Raw genomic sequence first — 19,017 nt, 5'->3', positions numbered from 1 at the left:
TAGATAGATCAGGTAAGATGAAGAATGAGAACGGAGCATTCAATTTGACCGCACAGAAGTCACCACTGCTCTTGACAAAAGCGGTTTCCAGAGTGTGAGGGCAATAAAAGCCCGGATGAGGAGAGATTGGAGACAGTGAGAGTGGCTAATTCTTTTGGAGAATTTTGTGGTAAAGGAGAAGACATTAATGGGGTGGTAGCTGGATTAGGATATGTGGGCAAGTGAGGGTATGTTTTTGTTGTTGTTTATTTGTTTGTTGTTTTATTAAGATAGAAACTATTATAATATTTTTTAATGTTGATGGGAATGACTGATGAGACAGAGGGAACATTATGATGTGGAAAAAAAGAAGGGACAGTTGCTTGCATGACATTCTGGGGAAGTTAAGGGTATGAGACCTAGTGCATAAGAGGAGGAGCTATTCTCATATAGGAACAGAGACCATTTGCAGAAGCAGAAGGGAAGGTAGAGTATGTGATACAGGGACTTCTTGTTTCTGATCCAGCATGTGAAGAGCTTGGAAGTCATCACTCCTGTACTCACAACAAGATAAAAGTTGAATAAACTGGAAATTAACAATTTCTTTTTAGATCTTTCATAGAACTGAGGTCACAAGGCAAACTGCTATTCCGAAAGTTAAAGAGACAGACAGGCAGATACAGAGAATCACAATTTACTGGAGCAGCCAGTAGCAGAACCACCACTGGAGCTAGTAAAATGATAGGAAAACTTAAAGAGTAATTGATTAAATATGGGAACCTAAGCATGAATAAGCTTGAAAGTTAACTCCAAAGGGGTCTCTTCTTAAGGGGCCCCCACACATTCATGTGGTTTACTTCCAGGGGCCTTATCAGGTTCTCAGAGTGAAGATCAGAGAAGAATCCTCATGTACTTCTGACAATAAGAAGGAAAAAGTAATTCTTTAGAAACAGGCTAAGAACATTCTGTTCTCCTTAATAAAGATTTCTCTCAAGGAAAACTATTTTACTGGAGCCTAAATGACTTGAGAGAATGGAAATATCCAACTCACCCCATCTTTCCTGTATCTCTTAAGGGGGAGAAAAGACTGAAAAGCATTTGTGAAGATTACAGCCTATGGACACAGGCTCACTGAAGGACTGAGACTTACTCATAGGACTGTCGAACAATTCTCCCTCCACCCCGGCACAACTTATCACCACATCAATAAGGCACCTGTATAGTAACAGGGAAATAGCCACTGAAAGAACTAGCTCATTTCAGACCTTATTTAAGAGTAACTTTCTATGGAAACCCAAAGACACAAGAAAGAAAAAAAAAGGACACCAGAAGACATTTTACCTATGACTCCTATAGCTATAGCCAACAGTAAATACACCCTAACTTCTATCCAGATAAACAAAACTTCACACTAAATTCTAATTTACCTCAGTTTATTTTACCCAGTATATCATGTCCATATTTCAGCCAAAAATTACAAGGCATACTAAAAGAAAAAAACGCAATTTGAAGAGACAGAACCAAATTCAGACACTGCAGAGATTTTGGAATTATCAGACTGGCAATTTAAAACAACTTTGATTAATATGCTAAGGACTGTAATGAAAAAAAGTGGACAATATGCAAGAACATTTAAGCAGAGATAAAAACTCTAAGAAAGAATCAAAAGAAAATGCTAGAAATTAAAACCACTGTTGCAGAAATGCGGAATGCCTCAAATAGGCACATCAATGGACTAAACAGAATTGGAGGACTTGAAAATGTCAATAGAAACTTTCAAAACTGAAAAGAGAAAAAAAGAATGAAAAGATGGACTAGAATACCAAGAACTGTGAGACAATTACAAAAAGTATAACATATGCATAGTGTGAATCATAAAAGAAAGGAACAGACGCAGAGTTTAGTTAAAGCGATAGAGTGACGGAGTAAAGCCACTTTCAAAAATTTATTCAGTTTTCTCAGGGACATAGGAAGCAAGGCCATCAGCTGAGAATAAAGACAGAAGAGGAGGTTTAGAGATCTGAGGACGGAATAGAGGAAAGAGGGAAATGGGGAGAGAGAGAACGCGAGAGAGAGAGGGAGTGAGGAGCATGGAGGGGGTGGGTTCCAAGATGTCTTGAAGAATATACATCACACTGAAATAATCCAAGATCAGAATGTCATTGGTATTCACAAAAGAAATACTGTAATGCTTTAAATTTTTTTGGAGAAGTTATTTACAGCATAGAATTTTATATCCAGCCAAATTATCAATCCATCATAAATAAGTGAAATATCTCTGAGGCACTCCTTCTCAGAAACTTTCTGGAAAATGTGCTCCAACAAAATGAAGAAGTAGTCCAAGAAAGAAAAATATAGGATCCAGGGAAGAGGGGATAGAACACAGGAGATAAGTGAAAGTAATTCCTGGGATAATATTAAAGAACGGCTAAGATGACATCTGGGTATTAGGCCTAAAGAGGGTCTATAATGGAGCAAAAGTACATAAGGTTCCTGTAAGAATTTTTTTTTCTAAGGAAAAAGTAATAAAACTTATATTTGAGTACATGGATATTTTTGGATTAAAAAAATACCAAAAGTCATATAGAAAACAAAGCAAAATAAATGCAATTAATAACACTGTTAAAAACAAGAAATTTCCCAAGAAAGGAAACACAGTCACGGGAAATTAAATAGCCTAATTTTGAGAAATATTTACATAGTTATAATAAAGTAAGAAATAAATACAAACTTAACTGACAATTATAATATTAACATATTAGGATAAATTTTGTGTGGGATTATGATAGGGTATAAGAGACCAAATTCCCACCTTTATAGCAAAGCAGCATTAAATGATATTTTAAATGGACAAATCAAGAAATATTTGAAAAAGCTTGTTCTTTTAAAACATACATGTAAAAACTAATGAAATAGGTAAAAGTAAAAAAGTATTAATTTCAATCTGTAAGGCCGGTTGCCTCGCTGGTAGCCAAATGGACACGCCCTTTTCTCTCCGGGTCTGAAAACTACGTCACCATTCTGAGCGCATTACTCAGCATTTGCCTCTCCACGCGGGCTCCCCGTACCCGTTTCCGCATTCCAATCTCAGCCCTGCACCCGCCAAAATTTTGAAAAAGCCCACCAAAGACCTGCCCTATGGCAAGCTTGCCCCATACGTCCTCGACCAGCCCCTCGTCTGTGCCCAGTCCCCTTCATATCCAATGAAATTACCTCCTCTTTGTTTCTCCGCAGTCAATCAGTTACCTCCACTCCCTATAAAACCCCACGTCCCAAGAAGAGAAGCGCGACTTCTCCGGCCCCTCCTGGCGGACCGTAGAACCTTGCCCAGTAGCTGATTAAATTTCTTTATTCCAATAACTGGCCTCAGTTGCCTCATTTAAAGCTCAGTTGCTTCATTCAAACCTTACACAATCCAAAGAAGCTTGTACATAAAGAAGGGTGATATGAAGACTACTCAATTTTTTTTAGGTTTTTGTTGTTACTGCTGTTGTTTGAGATGGAGTCTCGCTCTATCACCCAGCGTGGATTATAGTGGCATGATCAGGGCTCACTGCAGCCTTTACTGTCTTCCTGCTGCAGCCCCCATGTAGCTGAGACAACAAGTGTACACCACTCTGCCCAGTTAATCTTTTTTAAATTTTAGTAGAGATGAGGTCTCTCTATGTTGCTCAGGCTCGTCTCGAACTCCTGAACTTAAGCGATGCCTCTGCCTTGGCCTCCCAAAGTGCTGGGATTACAGGGTGAGCCTGTGCACCTGGCCTCATTTTCATTATAGGCCTTGAACCATTTGATCTTAAACTATGTATTACTGATATAAAAAGATGATAGATGATAGATAAACATACAGACAGAGAGACAGATATAAATTAAATGGTTAATAATATTCAACTTCATTAATGTAGCACAGGGGTCAAATAAAATAAAGAAACCAAAATATTGCCATTGAATTTAGTCATAAAAAATTTATTTAGTGACACTGATAAGAGCAATTTCAGAAGCATGGTAGAAGTAGAGACAAAAATTGAAAAGAAAGGAGAAAAGAAAGGAAAGTGAAAAGATGGAAACAAAGTCTTAAACTTATTTAAGAAATAATTTCTTTACAAAGCAATACAATTGTGGTGTGTGTGTGTATATATATATATATATGACAGAATAACATGCAGCCATAAAAGGAATGAATTAACAGCATTTACAGTGACCTGGATGAGATTGGAGACGATTATTCTAAGTGAAGTAACTCAGGAATGGAAAATCAAAATCATATGTTCTCACTGATATACAGGAGCTAAGCTATGAGGACGCAAAGGCATAAGTATGATACAGTGGACTTTGGGAACTTGGGAGGAAGAGTAGGAGGGGGTCAAGGGATAAAAGACTACAAATATGGTGCAGTGTATACTGCTCAGGTGATGTGTCCACCAAAATCTCACAAATCACCACTAAAGAACTTACTCATGTAACCAAATACCACCTGTACCCCGATAACTTATGGAAACATTTAAAGATTGAAATTTTTTTAAAAAAGAAATACAGTTGTGACAAGGAGAGAGAATTGCAAATGTCACAGGGCAACACAAGAAGACACTTGATCATGTTAATAGACCAAGAAGAAAGAGCCAATGATGAGGGAGAGAACTAAGCTATAGGGAGAAAACGGTGTGTGGGAGTCGTAGGAGGTAACTGCTGGAACAAGTTCTCAAAAGAGACTGAAGACCAGACACTTAGAGGAGGATTTGGTTTGGGCCATTAAGAGGAGATAAGGTTATTCTCTAAGAACAGAAAAAAGAAGTGTGGGTACAAGTGAAGATGAATTAAGTGGGTGGGGGTGTCTTATGGACTATGTGCTTCCTCCCAGTTGGGTTGAAGCCCTAACCTCCAGTATCTCATAATGAATCATAGTTGCAAATAGGGTCTGTAAAGAAAGATTAAGTTAAAAATGAAGTCATTATGGTGGGCCCCGATCCACTATGACTGGTATTCTTATAAGGGAAATTTGGATGCACAAAGGACACCAAGGCCATGTGTGCACAGAGGGATAAGCATGTGAAGAGGCAGCAAGAGGGCAGCCATCTGCAAGCCAAGGAGAGAGACCTCAGAGAAAACTAACCCCACTGGTATCTTAATCTTGGACTTCCAGCCCCTGGAATGGTAAAGAAATAAATTTATGTTGTTTAAGCCACCCAGTCTGTGGCATTTTGTTATGGCAGCCCTAGCAAATGAATACAGCATGAGTAAGGCAAGTTTTCTTAGTGACTTAAAAGGCAGCATGACCTGAGAGTCCAAGGAGGCATCAGTGGCAAATGTCTGAGCTTAAGGAGCCTGATGAGAGCTGGAAATAGCTGCTGTTTAGGGTTGTTTCTGTTGATATTTGTCTCTCCTTAAATATAAATATACCAGGGACAAATAACACAATGAACAAGATTTATACTCCAGGTCAGCAGTTTTCAACCAGTGGTAATATTGATCCCCAGGGGACATTTGGGAATATCTGGAGACATTGTTAGTTGTCCACCTGGGGGAGAGAAAATGCTAATGATTTCTAGTGAGTTGATGTTAGGGATGTTGCTAAGAATCTTACAGTGCATAAAACAGCCCAAACAACAAAGAATTATTCAGCCCAGAATATCAAAATGTTGATATTACAAAAACTTGCTCCAGATGGGTAAGAATCAGATTCCTAACACAACATCCATTTCTGCTACATGGGTTTGTAGATTATAAATGTCAAATATATGTAGAGACAAGGAGTCACAAAGACAAATGCAAACAATTTTATTCAGGGAATCATGTTCAAAACAATGCCAGGCTTGGCCCTACTGTCCTTCCAGAAGGGTGTGGACTTTCATGTCAAATAAAATTGAATTGAAACTCTGCCGATTTATAGCTGTATGAGCTTAAAGAAGTGGACACAGGGAGGGGAGCATCACATGCTGTGGTCAGTTGGTGGGAGTTAGGGGAGGGACAGCAGGGGGTGGGGAGGGATAACGTGGGGAGAAATACCAGATATAGGTGATGGGGTGATGGAGGCAGCAAACCACATTGCTGTGTATGTACCTATGCAACAATCCTGCGTGATCTGCACATGTACCCCAGAACCTAAAGTATGATAAAAAAAAAAAAGAAGTTATGCAACATCTGTGAATGAAAAAATAATTGGGTAGAAATTCCTTGAGTTAATATGTGAAAATAAGACACTGCATGTAAAATGACTACCACAGAGTAATAATAGTTATATTGTTTAATGCTAACTATGTGCCAGACACTTGTCAAGTGCTTTATAAGAATTATCTTATTTAATCTTCAAAACAACCTTACATGGTAGACACTATTACTATACTCATTTTACAAAAGAGTAATCTAGAACTGGAACAGTCCTGCAGAACCAATCCTCATCATCCTCACGTAACACATAAAAATATGTATTAAGTATCCATTACAGAGTTGTGCTTTACCTGGACCCTAGACATAGTGTCTTTCTATGTTCTCAGTCTACAAAAAGTCACATGTGATACAGTACTTACCAGCTTTCAAAATCAAAACAAAAGTATAAATGGAAAGAAAGTTTCCTCTGTCAGTTTCACTCAAGGGCTCAACATCCTCTTAGGCCTTTTCTATATAAGATTTCTCCTACAAAACTGTCAGTGTCACTACTACGTTAATGTTTCTTTTACCTCCTGCTTCAAAGCTTTGGATTTAAGTAGACTACTACTTACCAAAATCCTCTATATCAAGGAGCTATAGAAGAGAGAAGGCTGAGAAAACAATGTCCCCTACACTTGAGTTGCTCATAATCCCGAGGGAAAGCAGATCCTAGAGCAATTCACTAACCTCAGCCTAGGGTAAAAAGTACAACTATACAGATGTAGACAAATTAGTATAGAAAAATAGGAAAAAAAGTGAAAGAATGGAAGGTTCTGAATGTAGAAATGAAGGAGAAGAAAAGAAGTACAGTAGCATCAACTATGGAGACAAGGTCAACAAAAATCCACCCTTTGAGACTGAAACTATCAAAAGTTAACATGTAACAATTGAGATAAAACTTCCAGAAAGATTTTTTTTTTTTAATCCTTTTTCTGAGACATGAGACATGAACTCAGTTCATATCAGTGATCATGGTCCAGCTGCTATACCAGATACTAAGAATAGAAGATAATTGTCTTTTTCCCTTAAGAAGTTTGCAGATTATTGGGGAAAACAGACAAGGCTGTCACTACAGAATGCAGTATGTGCATGGCAAAGGTAAGCACAGGATGCTATGGAGCACTTGGGTGGGCACTTAACCCAGGTTTGGCAGTGGCAGGGGAAGATTCTTGGAGCCTTCTAGAGAGCTTCCACTGCATCTTGAAAAATGGGTAGGAGTTAGCCAATCATGAGTCCTGGGAGAAAGAATAGCAGCATGTTCCAAAGGAAAGAATAGCACCAAGGCCCTGATGGGAAAGAAAATGCATGGTCATTCTGGGAACCTGTGCAGAATTGCACAGCTTTAAGGGGAGTTGGAAGAATGGCAAGAGATGAGGCTGGAGAGCAGGGCAGGTGCCAAATTTTGAAGGGTTTCCTCCGTCAAGCAAAAGAAATTGGACTTTTCCCTGAGACCAACAGGGCACCACCGAAGGGTTTCGGCCAGAGGAAGTTCCTGATGAGATCTGTATTTCAGAGCATTCACTCTAGCTACAGTGTGAACAGTGAATCAGAAGCATAAAATTTTGCAGATAGGAGCAGTTTTGAGGCTATTATGTGGACAAGGCATCTGAACTAAGAATGTCAGTGAGGAAGGAACACAGGAGATTGGTTTGAGTGGTGTTAAGAAATAATAATCAACTTTAAATCTCAATCTAAATAAAAAACAATAGCTGACATTATTTTCTGGATGGTTTCCATGTGCTGGGTCCAGTTTCAAGTGCCTTCTGGGCATTAATGTGGTTGTCATTCACAGCAACTATATGAGAGCAAATGAGGACACTGAAGTGCATGGTAAATGGAAAAGCTGCAATCAGGCTGAAGCATTTGATCCAGAGTGCATGTACATAACCACTTCCCATATGACCATGGTTTCAACTAAAACTGTGTCTGGAAATGCAAAGGGTCAGGCCAGAATCCCAGTGCCACTGAGGCTTTGTGCCCAATTAAGCCCTGAACAGTCAGTAATCCCAGCTCACTTTCTCTTGGGTCAAATTAACTACAACACACAGCAGTTACATGATGAGACAAAGGAAAAACAGGAGATTGAGAAAAGGAGGAGAAAGACTGACCATGATGTGATGTAGAGAAGGCCAAAGTGTGGTCAAACAGGTGGACAGATCCCCCTGGAATTAAATCCTGCTCCAAACCTGATATAGGAGAAAAGTTAGCCACATGGGAAGATGATCTCAATGTGTTGTCAAGTAAAAATACATAGTTTACAAGGCAAGAGATGAGTGTGATCTCATTTTTTTTAAGAGAAAAATGTGGGGAGCACTAATAATGATTATCTCTGCACAGGGAATACATTTTTTTTTTTTTTTTTGAGATGGAGTCTTGCACTGTCGCCCGGGCTGGAGTGCACTAGTGCGATCTTGGCTCACTGAAACCTCTGCCTCCCAAGTTTACGTGATTCTCCTGCCTCAGTCTCCCAAATAGCTGGGATTACAAGCATACACCACCACACTTGGCTAATTTTTTTGTATTTTTACTAGAGACGGGGTTTTACTATGTTGGCCAGACTGGTCTTGAACTCCTGATCTCGTGATCCGCCGCCTCAGTCTCCCAAAATGCTGGGATTACAGACTTCAGACACCACATCTGGCTTGGGAATATATTTTTAAAATATGTCTTCCTTTTGTTTATTCTTTTTCTAAAATGATGAATGTGTTATTTTAAAAAGGGAAAATAAAGACTGGCATAAGGTCTGGGAAAAGAAAACTCAGGCAGCCACTGAAGTCCTAGGGGTAAGAGGAAGAATGCCCTGGGGGTGAACAGCTGACATCAGAGAGGATGAAAGTAGGGTGTTGCAATTAAATAACATGAGAATCAAGAGAAAGGAAACAGTGAAGACCCAGGAGTATATTGTCAATAAAGACTGCACCAACTCAGCCATGTGCAACAGGGGGATCGAGGGGAGGGATTTCCACTTCAGAATTCATCAAGGGGGAAACTGGTTTGCTGATAATACAAAATTGAGGAGAAAAATTCGAGGACAAAGTCTGTGATGTAAAGAAACTAGTTATTTAGGGAATGGTGGTTTCAGAAGACATACTCATTGGAAAGATAAGACATGCCAAAACAGGTGTGAAGACCTGTGTATTAGTCCATTCTCACACTGCTATAAAGAACTCCCTGAGACTGGGGAATTTATAAAGAAAATAGGCTTAGTTGACTCATAGTTCTGCAGGGTGTACAGGAGGCATGGCTGGGGAGGCCTCAGGAAACTTACAATCATTGTAGAAGGCGAAGAGGAAGTTAGCACAATTTTTACATGGTGGCATGAGAGAAAGAGCCAAGGGGGAAGTGCTGCGCACTTTCAAACAACCAGATCTTGTAAGAACTCTATCAGGAGAACAGCAAGGGGGAAGTCAACCCCCATGATTCAATCACCTCCTGCCAGGCCCCTCCTTCAATGTGTGGGGATTACAATTTGACATGGAACTTGGCTGAGGACACAGAGCCAAGTTATAACAACCTGGATTCAGATAAAAGCAAAACAAAACACCAAATTGACATGTCTACTTGAAAAAATAAAATTTACACTGGTGACTGACATGGCAAGTTTCCAAAACCTCTCCACTAAAAATTATGCATTTTTATCTCCTTCTGAAGGTCATGTTTCTCCCAAGTACCAATTAGCTCATTAACAACTATCCTCAACCTGGATGTCCTTTTATTCCCCTCTCAAATGTAAATTTCAGCAACCCAATCTCTGAATAGTTTCTGCAGTGGTGCTTTGAGATAACTGATGGAGCTAGCATTGAGGGGTTATGTCTGTCTCAGAAGCTGCCTTGAAAGAAAGGAGGAGATGGAGAGAAGACAGGCACAAATTAAGGGGCAACATCACAACTTAAAATCTACTGAAGTATAATATTTATCCTAATTTTTAAAATAATACTAAAAGGCAATATTTGGCTCAAAATTTTTCTTCTACTAAGTCCAAAAGCCCATGAGTGCACATTTAGTGTATTCAAGAATAACTGTAACTGTTCAACCTCAGACCAAAAAGAACTTGATATAAAGCAAGTAACCAACCGCTCTGCTCTGGAGGTAGGGAGTTCATGGCCATATTCTTTCCTCTGTCATTAAGCATACACATTGGGCATTATCATCAGATTGTACAGATCTTCTTCTTTTTCTTCTTCTTCTCCTTCTCCTCCTCCTCCTCCTTCTTCTTTTCTCTCCCTCTCCCTCTTCCTCTCCTTCTCTCTCTCCCTCTCCCTCTCCTTCTCCTTCTTCTCCTTCTTTTCTCCTCCTCCTTCTTCTTCTTCAACATTGTCATTGTCATCATCATCATCATCATGGCTAACACCTAGCATGTACTATGTATCAGGGACTTTGTTGACATTAACTCATTTAATCTTCAAGAGAACTCTATGAGATCAGTACTATTATTTCCTTATTACAGATACAACAATTAATGCATAGAAATGAATCGACTTACCTAAAAACATGTTGCTGATAAGTGTCAGAACCAGGATTCAGACTCAGGCAGTCTGGTTCAGAGTCCATCCTCTTAGCCATCAAACTATTAAGAACAGGTATAACGAACATCTACCCACCTATAGAATGCAAATTCCATCTTTATGCAATGAGTTTTCCATCAAAATGATATTTCAAACTCAAGGATAGCATTTAACTTCAATACCATCATTTAGGCTCAAAAGGCAAGAGTGCATCTCCTATTCTAACTAGTCAGAAGTGATTCCAAATTTATGAAACTTGGAGGTGGAGGCAATGCAAGGGAAATTACATTTAGCAGCAGAACAGTTATTTGTATAAGCAGGCTTCAATGTACTTTGGACAAACCATAACTTTTGCTGAAATTGACAATAAAAGAGTTTTGAAAAGAATGTATGGTCCTCATGCACTAATAACAATTGCATAGGTGTTATATTTCATTCATTTCTCCAGATGCTTATTGTAAAAGACACTGAGCCAATGAAAAAGCTGTTTACTTCCTTTTGTTGTTCTTTCTGCATATGATAAAAGTATCCAACCTCCAACAGTGCCCAAAAGGAAGAAGAAAGCAAGGAATCTCTAATGAAGTGTAAGAAGCTAACTCCTTCTTGCACCAACCTGCATTTTTTTAGGTTATTTCCCTGGTTGGTAGTTTCCCAAAGATGGAGAGTCAACTTTTGTCCTGGCCTCAGTAATTTGGTATTTTAACATGTTTTTTGTATGATGCCTTATTGGAGTCATCTTATAATCTACTCCATACACCAGGTCTATCCTGATGTACAGTAACCCAGAAATACAGAGTTTCTATTAGAAACACATTACAAAATTCAGTTGTGCTGTCACATATTATCTTCTCTGCATTACAACCAATATTTTAGGTAATTACTAAGTTATATGTGAATTCAGCTCCATCCAACTCTTGAGTGAATGATGTATAGATTCTAAAGCTGTTAAGGAGAGCAAATGTGAAGTCTCTGTGAGGATTATGCTTGAGGGAGTATTATTATCAAGCTCTCAAATGGAAGAAATTTAATTTTATTGCTAGCATCACCTTTCCCAGACCTCAACAAAGTTTTCTTGAAGTCTCTAATGGCATTTCCAGGGACCAAAGAGCTGTTCAGCATCAATGGGGAGACGTGCGTGGTGGACAGAGGAGAGGACGCCACAGGAGCAACTGCTATGAAAGAAACACCACAGTAGTAGCAATGACATATTTTTGTGTCCTAAATTAATGCAAACTAACTCTAGAGGAGATGCAGTAGCTCCAAATTGAGACTAGGAGATGAATAGGTCAAATGATACACTGGTACAATCCCCAAATGTCATAATATCCCAACAAGAAAAGAACAGAAAAAACAAATTTACACCTCCAAGCATGTAATTTTCTCTTTTCAAACTACGAACATGACCCTATTAATCCAAATCAAACCAACAACTTGTGACATTTTTCTCATTTGAAAGATTAATATTCAAGCAAGCAACTTAATTTCTAACCCTAAGTTCAAAAATTTATGAATTCACCCTTGCAAGGTTCAAGAAGCCTGGGTCCTCTGAAGCCAGAAACACAATGCAGGATAATTTTGGATTCATGAGTCACCTTACCTTATTATAAATTCTCCAAGGATAGTTGGTCAAACCTGACTTCCGCCAGATTCACACGCAGATACAAAGGTGCATAAACTTGGGAGCTATGCTACATGCAAGTACTGATCCAGTTGTCCATCTTTTATTTGTCTTATTCTACATAATTTGAATATCTCATTCATATAAACACTTGGCTCCTACTATGTGCTGAATGCTCCATGATCTCTGGAAATATCAAAATAAATGTCTTTATTCAGCCATATATTCTCATTAGGTCTTCCTGGCATATATTTGAGATTATGAAGACAAAACCATAAATCCAGTTAAATTTCATTCCTATAATGCCGAACTCATTAATTGAATGCCCTGACTCAAGAAAATAACTAGTCATAGACCATCCTAATTATACCATCATTGGTACAGCAATCTTCATAAATATCAAGAAAATGATAACAGTTAACTTTTAATTATTCACACTAATGAAGGGGAACAGTGGCATGGTTAATCCAAAATAGTTTACAAACCAATAATAATTTCAATTAGGATTTGGAATTCATTATGTGACTTTCTTCCCAGAAGATTTACCTTCTGATTATATTTTTCATGATGAATATTCAAGTAAGAAACTTAATTTCTATCTTACAGTTTTAAAATGTATAAACTTCTGCCTCCATCCCAGGCTTGAATAACCGAAATGTAATGTCTTTTACTAAAGTTGATGACACTACCATAACTTTGTATAATCCCATCCTGAACTTTCCATGGATGATGAGTTATAATTAAGTCCTAATGCCAAGCTTTCCCAGAAAAGAAAGGCATAAAGATTCAGCTCACAGTTTCTAAGCTCTTCCTCTCTCATCCTTTTAACCCATCCTATTTAACTCTGCATTACTGATCCATGAGTATCTGTATTAGTCAGCTGTTCCTGTAATAACACTGAGTAACAAACTACCTTGAAACCCAATGACTTTAAAAACAGGCATTCATTTCTTCCTCACAGATATTCAAATTGGCTGAACTCAGATCAAACTCATGATTTGGTCCATGCCTCCTCCTGGTGTGTCTCTAATTGCCTTAGACAAGTGGCCCCAGTGAAACACAGGAGCATAAGAAGACAAGATGACAAGAAAAGCAATTTATGTATATTTAAGGCCTCTGCTTACATCATGTCTGTTCACATTCCAGTGGCTAGGGAAGTCACATTGCCAAGTTCAAAGTCAGTAGGGCAAAAGAAGTATATTCCACATCAAGGAGGAAAAAATGAAGATAAATTTTTACTGAAAACAATCTAATGTATCATTTAATATTCATTAGGCTCTCTGGTAGATTTTGGAAATACTAGGATTAATAAGTTCTATCCTCAAGGAACTCACATTTGGCATGGGTGGATGGTACCAAAAAGATAATGTTAAAAAACACTAAATAAGGAAGCGCCCAGGATACTATGTGAGTGGGAAGTGGCAAACCAGAGAATCTAATATAATACTTCTTGAGCTTAGGGAATCAGCAAAGGCTTTATATTTGAGCGTCTGAGGAGGACCTTAAAGATAAATATGAGTTTGCAGGGAAAAAATATAAGCAATAAATGACAGGGCATACAGTGTAACTAAAGCCTAGTATATGTGAGAGTGGCTGAGGACACATTTTATTTGACAGTTCTTTGAGTAAGTCAGCCCTGGTTTAGCAAAGTAATATTTGGATGACAGAGAAAATATTCTAATGTTATTGAGTGCACCTGAGGTTGCAGACTTTCAGGTTTATCTATCCCAGAACCATCATAAGCAAGGAAGTAGCTATTAATTTTCATTTCCAGAGATGCAGAAATGGGGACTCAACAAGGGGAAGTGACTTGCTCAAGGCCACATGAGTAGTGAATGAGGCTTGAAATACAGTTCCAGCTCTGGTCTTTTTCACTAGGCTCTATTCTAAGTATCCTGGGAATTCTGGCTACTTCATTAGTCCTATGAGCTAAGTTCAGGCTATAAAATGTATAGCCTTCTAGACTATACTAACAAGTTCAGAATTTATGAAAGGTGTTGAGGTAGGTCTCAAATAGGGGGACAAGAGACGTCACGGGAACTTGACTTTGAAAAGTCACCCCGTGGCAGAGTGGAGAAAAGACTGGAGAGATAGAGAGGTACTAGAAGCAGGAAGGTCAGGTAAGGGGCTATGACAATAGTTCAGGTATACAATGAAGCCCTGAAACCAGGACAGCACCAAAAGCAAGGAAGGAAGGAAAGCTGACTTGTAAAACATTTTGGATGTGCAATCAGAAAACTATTTGATAAAAAAGAGACGAAAAAAAGAAGGAGTCTTGAATTCCTCTGTTTTCCAAGCTTATGCAACTAGTTAAAAGGTTAAACCATTTCCTGTTTTCACTTTCCAGACTACTCTACACTACAATTTCTCCTTTCCATATCTCCCCTAGAGACAATGAATTCTGCCTCCTAGCCTAATTAAAAGCCGGAGGGCAGCAGAACAGAAGAGTGGTTGAGGCAAAGGAAGAGTCATTTGATGAGAAAAGATTGATATATTCCTTTCCATAATTAGTGGAACACAGGTGAATAGATTTAGCAGTTCTTTATCGAGTGCCTTTAATCACCTAACTCAAATCAATACTCCTTTAGGGGAACATAAATTAATTCTCCAAACAAACAGCTAATGCCTAAGGAGAGATGCCTGTAGTGTTTACACACTCCAGCATCCCTGTCATCGGGGGTGGAGATGAAAGAAAGGCAAGCATGAACCCAGAGGCAGAATCTTCACTTGGAAATGTGCAGGGTCAGGAGCAAACGTTCCTTAGTATACTGACATTTCGTGTATTTTCTCAACATCATCTGAATTGACACTAGTGGACAGTTACCTACTGGTCACAAGCACTAGGGCCTAGGTAGGATGGCTCTGCAGTTTTTCTATTCTGAGCCCTTCTCATCTTTCCATATCCACCATTAGAAGTATTGAGAGAGGTTCCCAGGATGGCAGACTAGGTCCCAGAAATCCCAGGCTATTTCCAATTGAGCCTAATGGAAAAGACTAGAGCTAGAACTGTATTTCAAGCCTCATTTACTAGTCGTGAGACCTTGTATTTCCCCTTGGTAGTCCCCATTTCTGCATCTGTACAAATGAAAATTAATAGCTACTTCCCTGCTTATAATGGTTCTGGCATAGATAACCCCAAAAGTCTGCAACCTCAGGTGCACTCTATAATATTAGAATATTTTCTCCCTTTATCCCTGCTAAGCCAGGGCTCAGAGAACTGTCAAATAAAATTGCCCACAACACTCTTCCAAGTGGAAAGTCTGCAGAAACATTACATGGCTTGTGCAGTAAGAACTAGCATAATACCTACTTCCTGTCTTCAGTCTTCCTCCTTCTATTTCCTCTGACCGAAGGAGCCAGACCAAAATTTTGAACAGTAGCCATCCATGCTGAGAGCAAGGCCAAGGGTTAACACGGGCCTTTTTAAATGATCCCAATTGTTGTTCTAAATAATGGTAGCTATTGTCATATTATTAATAAAGACTATTCCACCAAACTGGTATGTTCATGTCTTGCTTAAATGTGAGGCAAAGAGGTCAAAGCATGAAGGACGAGACTGTTTCTCTTTTCAGAATGACCTCAGGGCAATTTCTAAGAGATTCAACCAACAAAGGAAATAGACATACAGCTTCTTCTTGCTTCTGACCCCTTTCTCTAGATCAGACTTCATTTCTGCAGCCTATAATCCTCTCCTACTTAGAGAATTAATATGCAAATTTCCTAATTATATGGCCAAGAATTTTGCAGGTCTTACTTAGAGTGATAAATTATTTCCCAGGTCTCTGCCTTCCTCAGTAAGGGGTCTGGAAATCTCAACTTCAGGATAGTCATAGAAACCATTAGTGCTCCCCTCCCTGTTGTGGGGGAGTGGGGGGGACAGCGGGGGGGTGGGGAATTGGGGAGGGATAGCATGGGGAGAAATGCCAGATGTGGGTGAAGGGGAGGAAGGCAGCAAATCATACTGCCACGTGTGCACCTAAGCAACAACCTTGCATGTTTTTCACATGTACCCCAAAACCTAAAATGCAATTAAAAAAAAAAAAAAAAAAGAAACCATTAGTGTCACTAAATTAACCAGCCCTCAGAATTAGCCAAGAGAAAGTGTATGTTGATCTGACTTAGCGATGTGAGAAGAGAAGCACTTTCTTTTATGATTAACCTTTTCAAAGTCCTCTTAGGTTACCCATACCCTCAGTTGATGGAAAGATTACTGAAAAATAATTAAAATGTCCCTAGGACCACAGAGTCTTTGTACCATTATTTCCCCTAAAATAATAAAATTACTTATACATTCAGCTGTAAGCCTTCTTTAAAGTTACTCCTGGCAAACATACCTATATGAATATAGAAACATAAAGTAATGATTTCTATGTCTTAGAAAATTCACAATTTAATAGATAAAATTATGATTATCATTTTTACATCATGCTAAAGTTAATAAAGTGCTTTTTATATGCAGTATTTTATTAAAATGTTCACAACTATGAGAGATTCGTAGTACCTTTATACCCAATTTACAGGTATGTATACTTATAAGACAAAGAGAATGAGGCAGGGCATGGTGGCTCATGCCTGTAATCCCAGCACTTTGGGAGGCCGAGGTAGGCAGATCATTTGAGCCCAGGAATTTGAGATCAGCCTGGTCAACATGGCAAAATCCAGTCTCCACCAAAACTACAAAAATAATTAGCTGGGCATGGTGTTGCACACCTGTAATCCCAGCTACTCGGGAGGATCACTTGAGCCTGGGAGGTGGAGGCTGCAGTGAGCTGAGATGGCACCACTGCACTCCAGTCTGGATGGCAGACTGAGACTGCTGTCTCAAAAACAAAAAGAGAAAGAAGAAGGAAAAAGAAAGGAAAGAAAGAAAGAGAGAGAGAAAGAAAGAAAGGAAAGAAAGAAGAAGGAAAGAAAAGAAAGCATAACTAAAACAATGTGCACATAGACACCTTACACCCACACACACACACACACGACCAGTGTATAGTGTCTTTAATATCTGATAAATTCACAGAACCTCAGTATCTTCATCCAAAAATGGGAGCATTAAAACCCATCTCAAATGAAATAAGCTCCTGTCTCTCAGCACTTGCCAGGGCCTGTCGTGAGGACGCATTCTTTAAGTGACAGCTGAACAGTCAAGCAGCATTACTCACCTGGAAAGGGGCCTCATAGAAAAGATGCAATTTTTCTTTCCAGTGAAGTTATTGATTCCCTTTAAGGAGACTCTCAGCAGGATAAATGACCCTTCATTATTTCCCTGGCATACTCCTGGCACTTTGGGGATTTCAAACAAATTTGACTTACCACATCTGTGAGACCCAAAGGTCGATAGACATTGCTTCATAATGGCAGAAAATTATTACATCGATAAAAACTGACCATTGTTCACATACTGAATTCCTCCAAAGAATATTACCTGGAGCATTCTGGAATGGAGAAGGCAGGGCTGATTAAGATCAACCACCTTTATGCAGAAGGGCCTTGAGTACATACCAAGCCAGCTGCAGTCAGAGAATAAACCACAATGGAAAGAAGCAACTTATTTTCTGCCACCAGTCATCAATTAGTGACATCAGTTCTGAAAGATTGCCTTAAAATCCATGGTTATTTCACTTTTCTTTTAAGATACTTTGGTAGCTCCCCAATTCTCATAAGCTAAAATCTGCCCTTACTTACCTGCCTGCAACCTCATCTCTTGCCAGTCTCCCCCTGCATCCACACTTAGACTTCTGCTCCACCAAATTTCACTTTCAACTCATTGCATCCCTCTTAGACTCAAGACATTTTACACATCATTTTGAGACAACCATTTTACCATCAGTCATCTTGACTACATCTCCACAGACTTTGATATTCCATTTCCATCCCCACTTTACTTTCCACAAGATGATTATATTTTTTCCTCATCTTCTAACTATATCAAATCAACAACCAAACCAGAAAAAGACTTTTTAGTGATCGATTTTTCCATGCCCTGGTTTAGGTCATAACCAATTTCCCATCAATTCTGACATCAATGGGGCTTGCTATTTCACTTTACGAGGACAGCAAGTTCTGCATTTGAGAATTCCTGCAGTGTCTGAGATCCCTCATTCAAATGATCCTTCTACTTCAGCTCACTTTGAAAACAGTGTAAGAACCAAGAGCAGCTAAGCATGAACTGAGAATCCTGATCAAGATGAAAAGAATTATCTGACTGGTTGGTTTCAGCATCGTAGGAGGTATTCCTCTGTCTATGTGTTGCATTCATTTCTTGGCCCATCAGAGAGGCAACCTAGGACAGTGTTAATAATGAGCTCAGGGGACAAACTACCTGGGTGTGAGTTGCGGCTCTGCCACTTGTAAGATGTGTGACCTGCGTCCCATTATTTCACTTCTTTGTGTCTGTTTCCTCCTTTGTGCAATGAAGATGATAATAATACCTAACTCATAAAGCTATTGAGAGGGTTGAGTTAGTAATTGTGAATACACACACATGCACACATGTTCCCAGAAAAGGACCGACACTATATAGATGTTCATTAAATAAAATAAATACAATATTATATGGTTATATTGCAGGTAGCAGAAAATGCCCCATAACAGCTGTCAAAATCTGGAACTTTGGAGGTTAATTTGTCAGGACAACAAAGTATCATCTGCTATTGCCAAAAAGCTTTCCAATTTCTTCTTTGGATCAAAAATGGAAAGAAGTGCCACTAACCTTCACCAAATATTACTGACAAAGTAGAAATACTTTTCTCAGGGAGAAAAACTGCAGAAAAGCTG

This window comes from Aotus nancymaae, unplaced genomic scaffold, assembly GCF_030222135.1.
Source record: "Aotus nancymaae isolate 86718 unplaced genomic scaffold, 86718_ANA_hifiasm-v0.15.2.pri h1tg000059l, whole genome shotgun sequence".
Classification (NCBI taxonomy): domain Eukaryota; kingdom Metazoa; phylum Chordata; class Mammalia; order Primates; family Aotidae; genus Aotus; species Aotus nancymaae.
Note: the sequence above shows the minus strand (reverse complement) of the source record.